The sequence below is a fragment of the Crocuta crocuta genome, unplaced genomic scaffold, assembly GCF_008692635.1.
Source record: "Crocuta crocuta isolate KB4526 unplaced genomic scaffold, BGI_CrCroc_1.0 scaffold344, whole genome shotgun sequence".
Classification (NCBI taxonomy): domain Eukaryota; kingdom Metazoa; phylum Chordata; class Mammalia; order Carnivora; family Hyaenidae; genus Crocuta; species Crocuta crocuta.
In genome coordinates, this window is record NW_027533081.1 from 1,586,903 (window position 1) to 1,596,185 (window position 9,283).

The 9,283-nt window shown below is 41.8% G+C and overlaps 1 protein-coding gene across 1 annotated transcript in view; it reads right to left on the reverse strand.

Moving 5' to 3' along the window:
- Positions 1-9,283, reverse strand: part of CLTCL1 (clathrin heavy chain like 1) — a 102,430-nt gene that overhangs the window by 92,210 nt on the left and 937 nt on the right. The gene's annotated exons all lie outside the window — the stretch shown is intronic.

Genomic DNA, 9,283 nt, shown 5'->3' on the forward strand with positions numbered 1-9,283 from the left:
ATAATTATTCTGAAAGGTAACCCAGCTACACATTTAAAACAACCTATATATGGGGCTCCTGGGTGGCTCAGTCGGTTGGGCATCCAACTTCAGCTGAGGTCATGATCTCACAGCTCATGGATTTGAGTTCGAGCCCCGCGAACCTGGAGCCTGCTTCAGATTCTGTATCTCCCTCTCTCTCTGACCCTCCCCTGCTAACACGGTCTCTGTCTCTCAGAAATAAGTAAAGCATTAAAAAATTAAAAAATAAAATAAAACAACCTATATACAAGTTAAACAAAAGTACACAAGATATTATCTAATAATCCTTTTCAGTTCTTGAGACCTGCAATTAAATGAATCCAAATTCAAATCTGACACTGGGGAAAACATAAAAAGAAATTACTCATCCAACAGCTCTGTGGTTTCTATATTTAAAGGGCTTAGGGACAGCAGTATGACTGGGAAGGCTGCAGCTGTGTTTACACAAGGCTGTTGGTGAAAACACCAATTGACCATACCAAAGAGCAAGAATGTTCCAGCTGCAATGAACATCCCAGGTTTTCATGCCTCTTGTCTTTGAAGATGCTAGTCCTTTCTCCTTCTGTCTATGTCTCCTCAGACTCATTCACTGCCTTATCACAGTGCCCAGCATGTGGACATTCAATAATTAATCAATAAAGAAGTTACTAGTTTTAGGCAGTCAAGAAAATAATTTAATTTTTAAAAATATATTTTATATGTCAAACTTAACAGCAAGCTTTCTCTTAGTTTAAAGAGGGAGCCTTATAAATGAGGACCTATGCAGAATGAGGACACTGAGGTCTTTTCTAGAACTAATGTAAAATTCTAGGACTAGATTAGTTCAGAACAGTTTAAAAACTACATTTGTGTAGTACTTTACAGAACCTCTCTCAAATTACACCAATCTAAGTTTTCTGTATTTTAAAACCAATGCATAAGACCCTATATTTATACCTGTTAAATGTCAACTAGTTGGATTCCTGCCTGTCAAGATCTCCTTGGATTCTAATTTTGTCACTGAACTTTGCTAGCCCAGCTCTCTGGCATCCTTCTTCAGCCAGCCAAGAGTTATGGTAATCTTTCCCTGGCATGGAGGCCACCAGTAGGGTGAAGTAAAAGAGAAGCAAAAGAAAAAAATATGGAATAGACTGAACACAACAGATTCAATGAAGCAGCAAGGAAAAGCAATGAAATACTTATAGGACAGGGTGGGGGGATGGAGGGGGAAACAGGGTGTCAACCACTACTGCCCCAGAAGGATATCAGTAAGCAATACTGTCAAAATACATGCGGCAATCTTTATATAATCTTAAAAGATCTTCAAATTCTGTTAAGTTACAAAAGCAAAAAGAGAGAATTTCATAGCAGGATTCTTTCAATCATTTTTTGAAAGATATAATGGTTTCCTTAATAGTAGTTTCTTCTGGGAAGAGGGACCAAGTGTTTGAACAGAAAGATTTACTTTTCATTTTTACTTTCAATTCAGGGCTATTCTTCCATGTATATGTATTACTTTAAACCTTGTCCCAAGCAGACTTTGCCCAGCTACAGAATGTTCAAGAACCTGGTGGAGAGGGACCTTGACTAAGAGCCTAATAATGGTGGGGAATCTGGGTGGCTCAGTCAGTTAAACATCCAACTTCGGCTAAGGTCATGATCTTGCCGTTGATGAGTTCAAGCCCTGTGTCGGGCTCTGCGCTGACAGCTCAGAGACTGGAGCCTGCTTTGGATTCTGTCTCCTTCTCTCTCTCTGCCCCTCCCCTGTTCATGCTCTTTCTCTCTCAAAAAATAAATGTTAAAAAAAAAAAGATCCTAGTACTCTTTTAACCCAATTAATTCAAAAAGTACTGAGAATCTTGTGCAGGTTAGGGATTGTGAACATTTAAATATGTTTTACGGTGATAATTTATTCTTCCAAAGAGGACCTGCCCAAATTCAAATTCAAATACAATTCCTTCATTCCTTCATTCATATATATATATATATATAGAGAGAGAGAGAGAGAGAGAGAGATTCTATATATATATATGTATTCCTTCATTCATATATATGAGAGAGAGAGATTCTATATATATATAGAGAGAGAGATTCTATATATATAGAGAGAGAGAGAGAGAGAGATTCTATATATATATATATATATATATAGAGAGAGAGAGAGAGAGAGAGAGAGAGAGAGGGACAGTACAAGAGCAGAGAGAGGGGCAGAGGGAGAGAGAGACTCTTAAGCGGTTCCACTCTCATCATGGAGCCCAATGCAGATCTCGATTCCATATCCCTGGGATCATGACCTGAGCTGAAATCAAGAGTCAGACGCTCAACTGACTGAGTCACCCAGGCACCCCCTGTCCAAATTCATTTAATATTTGCTCACTTACTATACCACTGTTGTGGATAATCTCACAAAGGCTGACCCTTCCACACACCCTGGTGACCACTTTACAAATAAGAAAAGTCAGAAGGTAAATGACTGGCCTAGTGTCTACTTCCAATACAAGGATCGTAAGTCTACCAACAGGCAAAATTTAACAGCTTACACAGATCTTAGAAACATTTATATGGGTGCAAAACAATTTCAAGACACAAGGAGCCTACCGTTGTTTACCTTAGTGTACCAAAAACCATTTCACAAAATGGCAACCTAAACCAAACATGTAGTAGACTATGAGTACACAGTCCCCTTTCAGAGTGACTCCCCTGGGCCCCTCCAGCAGACACAGGTGCTCACTAACTGTTTTAAGCTCAAATCTACTGCTTACAGTGCTACCTTTCCTACTCAGTGTAAAAGGCTTCAAACAGCAAACTCTTTCTTTAATTATGAATAATGACTAAATTCATCCAGTTGCATGTGAGACTCACCTGGAAAGAAAGGCCAAAGTCCACACCTCTCAGAGATTCTGACTTAACGTTTAAGGTGGGCTGGGAAGCACTGATTAAGACTAGTGACCACCTTGCTCCTATAACTTACATAGATCGCCTCAGCAGACTCTGTTAAGAATATCACCTCAGAGATATGCTACATAATTGAAACCTTGGGGGAACATGTTTTTATATGTTCTCTGTTTATTGAGCTGTGCCACACTTTAAAACTTTTTTTTTTTTTTTTTTTTTTTTTTGGGAGNGAGTCAGAGAGAGGGAGACACAGACTCTGAAACAGGCTCCAGGCTCTGAGCTGGCAGTCAGCACAGAGCCCGACGCGGGGCTCGAACCCACGAACCGCGAGATCATGACCTAAGCGAAAGTCGGACGCTTAACCGACTAAACCACCCAGGTGCCCCCACACTTTAAAACTTTTACAAACAGCCATTCCTCTTCTGAATCAAGGTGTCATTGGTTCTTAGTCCTTTCTCTATTCTCAGCACAAACAGCAACAACCTTCAAACTTAGATATCGGAGTATAAAAAAGTTCAAACAGTACAGGGGTGCCTGGGTGGCTCAGTCGCTTGAGCAGCTGACATCAGCTCAGGTCACGATCTCACAGTTTATGAGTTCGAGCCCCACGTTGGGCTTTGTGCTGACAGCTTGGAGCCTGGACCCCGCTTCAGATTCTGTGTCTCCCTCTCTCTCTGCCCCTCCCTTGCTTGTGCTCTCTCTCTCTCTCTCTCTCTCAAAAATAAATATACATTAAAAAAAATAAGTTCAAACAGTACATATAATACAAGAAAAATATTTCTGCAGAACTAGTCATCCTCTCAAAACCAGGGTGACAGGATAAATAAAGCTAAATAAACTGCTACAATCTTAAGCTGAAGTGGAAAGAATGCTTTACTATAATGCATTAGATATAAAAGTACAGCTTCTGCTTTAGGTATACTCCTGAAAAGTTGACTGTAGAATAAAAGTTTCTATACACTTATTTCTACTTTCTCACTGACCATTAAAAAACTATTGTTTTTCCTCTGGGGAAAATCTGGCCCATGAATTTTCTTTAACTATAGTTTTACAAACAAACCACAAAAATAATTCCTTTTATGAGAGGCACTTACGTAGCTCAGTCAGTTAAGTGTCTGACTCCTGATTTCGGCTCAGGTCATGATCTCACAGTTTGTGAGATGGAGCCCCATGTCAGGCTCTGTGCTGACAGCATGCAGCCTGCATGGGATTCTCTCTCTCTCCCTCGCTCGTTGCCCCCCCCAAAAATAAATAAACTTAAAAAAAAATAATTTTTCAGGGGCTCCTAGGTAGTCAGTTAAGCTGAGAGCTCAGAATCTGGAGCCTGCTTCAGATTCTGTGTTTCCCCCTCTCTCTGGCCCTCCTCTGCTTGCTCTCTCTCACTCTCTCTCAGAAATACACAAACATTAAAAAAAATTTTTTTAAAGGATTTTCATATGAAACAAACCCAAAATTAAAAACAGGATAAAAACCAATTAGATTCACAAATATTAAATGATGTGGTAGAGAAAAACCATTATCACTTAATGGGGCAGAAACAAAACATCAGTGAGACAGGCAGGAGTACTCTCAATAAAGCAGACTTACAGTAAATTTGTCACAGGTGAGCTATACGGAGTGTCTGAAAAGGCCTACAAACTTTGTCATAAGATAGTATAGATTGTCTATATTAACTAATCAGTCATCAACTATACAAACATTTTAATATGAAATTGACTTCATTCCTTCAAAGATCTTGGGGTCTATTATGTACCAGGCAGTGACAATACAACTGCAGATTGAAGGAGATCCTAAACTTGCAGTCCAGTAGGGAAAGTGACTACTTATATACCATACAGTTACTGCCATCATGAGGGAAGCCCCAAAGCCATGGGGGCACACAGGTAGGGCTCCTAATTCTGACAAATCAGGGATAGCTTTCTGTCATTCATGCAGATAGACACCAGAGGGCTAAGCAGGACTTGGCTGGGTAATGACTGAGGGGAAGAATGCTCTGGAAAGAGGCACTAGCATGTGTAAAAGCCCATAGGTAAGAATACTGGTCTCCAGAGAAGGTTCTAGAGGACAAGACAGGAAACAGCAAGAGAGTTGAGCAGGTGCTGAATTAGGTGGGGCTTTATAGGACATTTGGGAGACTGGCATTTTCATCCTGGAAGAAGGAAGCATTTATTAATGAACTTCAAGCAGATGTCTAATCTTTGAGATCTCTCTGCCTGTGTGCTAGAGAAGAGAGGGCAAGACTTGAGGTAGATGACCAGAGACAAAGTTGGTGCAGCCATCTAGGTGAGGAATGCTGGCATAGTCCAGGGTTCTGTCAGTCATGATGAGAGTGGCAGAATGATGCCCCAAATAAATGAAAGAACCAAACGGTTAGGAAGAAGTCACAGCTGTCTCCTAGTTTTGTGGCCGGACACTAGAGAAGATAGTTTGGGGAGAAGACAAGTTTGGGGAGAAAGAAGAACCCAATTTTATGAACATATCTCCTGATATGTGGAGAAACGGGCACCGTCCTACACTGTTGGTGGGAATGTAAACTGGTGCAGCCCCTCTGGAAAACAGTGTGGAGGTTCCTCAAAAAACTAACAATAGAACTCCCCTATGACCCAGCAATAGCACTGTTAGGAATTTACCCAAGGGATACAGGAGTGCTGATGCATAGGGGCACATGTACCCCAATGTTCATAGCAGCACTCTCCACAATAGCCAAAACATGGAAAGAGCCTAAGTGTCCATCAACTGATGAATGGATCAAAAAGATGTGGTTTATCTATACAATGGAATACTACATGGCAATGAGAAAGAATGAAATCTGGCCATGTGTAGCAACATGGATGGATCTTGAGGGTGTTGTGCTGAGCGAATAAGTCAGGCAGAGAAGGACAGATACCATATGTTTGCATGTATAGGTGGATTAGGAGGAACTTAATGGAGGACCATGGGGGAGGAGAAGGGGAAAAATAGCTGGGGAGAGGGAGGGAGGCAAACCATGAGAGACTCTTGAATGCTGAGAACAAACTGAGAGCTGATGGGAGTGGGGGGGATGGGAAAGGGGTGATGGGCATGGAGGAGGGCACTTGTTGGGATGAGCACTGGGTGTTATATGGAAACCAACTTGACAATAAACTATTTTTAAAAAAAGAGAAGAAGAAGAACCCAATTTTAGAACACGATCTGTTTGAAGAACTTATGGATCACCCAATGGCTTTCTCCAACAGCAACTATTATAATGGCAATAATGACATGCATAGAACATTTTATTATGTACTGACACTATCCCACATCTTATATTTATCACATTTATTAACTCAAAACCTCACAAAAACTCTATGAGGTAAAAACTATACCTTTTATCTCTGTATTATAAATACAGAGATGGAGACACAAAAAGGTTACAAAAATTGCCCTAATTTGCTTGACCAGTAAAGGCCTGAGTCCAGATTCAAACCCTTACGTTTGGCCTCAGTCTGTGCTTTTTGTCAGAGTCTGCTATTGTCTCTCCTGCATGTATCTCTGAGGCTCAGCAAAAAATATGCAGCCTGAATGAAAACACTGAGCATATGGGAATACATACAAATCACCCAGTACAGCATACAGATGAAAAGATAAAGGGGCTCAAGAAAGACCACAACTTATCCCTAAGAAGAGCCCACAAAAGAACTGTGTAGGCACAGAGGTATGAGAAACTCTTGGGAGATTGTGGTATAACCAAAAGCAATACAGAAGGGTCATGAGGAGGCAGTAAAGCACAGTGTCAAATGCATCAGATAACTGTGATGCTGGGGTTGGAGTTTATTATTTTTTTTGCAGAAGGGATTGTTAAACTACTGTTTTTGTATGGTCCAACTAAAAATGGGTTTTACATTTTTTAGATGGTTTTAAAAAAAGGAGGGAAGGGGGCACCTGGGTGGCTCAGTTGGTTAAGCATCCAACTTTGTCTTGGGTCATGATCTCATAGTTTGTGGGTTCGAGCCCTGCATCAGGCTCTGTGCAGGCAGTGCACAGCCTGCTTGGGATTCTCTCTCCATCCCTCTGTCTCTGCCTCTCCCTAACTCATGCTTTCTCTCTGTCTCAAATAAAGTTTTTTAAAAAGTTTCTCATTAAAAAAAGGGGAGGAGAGTATGTGACAAGAGACAATACGTGGCCCTAAAAGGCCTAACATATATACTATCTAGTCCTTTACAAAAAAGTTTGCATGACAACTTGTGACCTTGGCAAGAACAGGTGCCAGGGAACAGTGGAGGCAAACACCAGACTCTAGGTTACTGAGGAATATATGGCAAGTGATGGAAGGATAAAGTAATTCTTTCATGATGTCTAGCTGTGAGGTAAGAGCTTCAAGGAGATCGGGGAGAGGGAGAAGTCTGCCATAAAGATGGATGAGATACCAGGGAAGAAGCCACCAAGGGGGAATGGATAAAAACACAGAAAAGAAAAGATGCTACTGAGCCAGGCCCTGTTAAAAGAGGGAAGGATGGGCGCCTGGGGGGCTCAGTCGGTTGAGTGTCTGGCTTCGGCTGAGGTCATGATCTCATAGTTCGTGGGTTCGAGCCCCACGTCGGGCTCTGTGCTGACAGCTAGCTCAGAGCCTGGAGACTGTCTTTGGATTCTGTGTCTCCCTCTCTCTCTGACCCTCCTCTCCCCTCACTGTCTCTCTCAAAAATAAATAAAACATTAAAAAAATTTTTTTTAAATAAAAGGGGGAAGGATGTAGGATCGAGAACACAGACAAGAGAAGAACTCCACTTTTGAGATAACAGGAAGGCAGAAAAGGGCGACTGCATACAAGTTTATAAGACTGCAGGCATGAAGGTGAAGAATATCCCAATTTATGGCTTCTGTTTCTCCAGTCATCTGCTGCCGGCAAGGGGGAGTGGCAGGATCAGGGATTTAAGGAACAAGCGGAAATTTTGAAACATCTGCAGCTAGAGAATGTACAGAATTAGAAAAACAAGGAGTGCAGAGCAATCTCAACACCTGGTTAATGCTGGAGACCACAAACCACATTTACATGACCTGTAAGCTGCAAGCCACAAGTATTTTCCAGATAGCAGAATGTATCTCTTCAAGACATGAGCTTCCACAGGAATTTAAAATGCCTTGCAGCTTACTTGCCGTTAGAAGAGAACATATTTACTGGCTAAAGCACAGGCTTTGGAGTAAGAGATCAGGGTTAGAACCCAAACTGTCACTTACTAGCTGTGTAATTTTATCTGAATTACTTAACCTCTCTGTGGCTGTTATAAGATTAAATGAGATTTATAAAATACATTAGTGTAGTGATTTATAAAACAAATGGCTCAATAAATGATCATGTTATTATACTGTTATAATGAGCAGCAACAATAGTATTTAGATATTTCATATTACCATCAGGAGATGGGTGTTCAGGAGACTTCTACCTCCACACAACTGCAGCTATATCGCTAACCAAGTGACCACAGCTGGATACTCTGGTTATCAAGTTTCCAATCTGCATAATAAGAGAATCTGACTGGTCACTATACTCTCAGGGCCTTTCCCATTTGGATATAGAGTCAGAAGTGCTCTGTGCTGTGAAAACATGACCTTCCAATCCACCCCATTCTTTGGAATATCACTGTGTAGTCACAAAGACCGAGTCTGAATCCCTCTCTTATTTGCTGAATGACCGGAAAATGATTTGACATCTTTGTGCCTTGATTTCCTCACCTAGAAAACAGGGAAAACCATCTGGATCTTATCGGATTGTGGTGATTTAACAAAAAGCATAGAGACAATGGCAAGTATTCAAGCCCCCACCTCCTCATCTATAAAATGAGAATATCACCCTTTACAAGGTGTGACACGTGTGTGTGATGTGAGTGAAGCAGTGTATACTGTGCCAGCGCAGAATCCTTGGTTAAACACAGACAGCCAATCTTTATTTTCGTGAGGCACGACCCTATCAGGAGAACTTGAGCTACAACAAACCGGGACCTCATTAAAAAGCTAAACTTGGAGGCGGGTGTTATCCTCATTAAAAGGTCTTATTAAAACACACCATGATCCCTCTTCCTCTTTGGTCACACGATTTGACCGTCCTTCCCCAAGAGACCACCCCAGGGACCTGGGTAGTCAACAGACGCAAACTCAGGTGTAAGGATCAACAGACGCAAAAACGGGGAAATCAGGTTCAGACACAGATTTTTAGAGGTATAAAGCTTGCGACTAGAATCCGTGTGCACCGCTCGTCCGATTAAAGCTCCCAAAGGCACTGAAAGGGGACATTTCGGCAGATCTTCAGTTTCCATCAGCCGGCATCCCATCGAGGTCTGAGCCACCCGAGGAGTACCGCCGCTACCGGATAACGGGTTTCCACGACCAGCACACCTGGCGGGGCCGCACGTGCGGGCCACCGCGCCCTCCCACT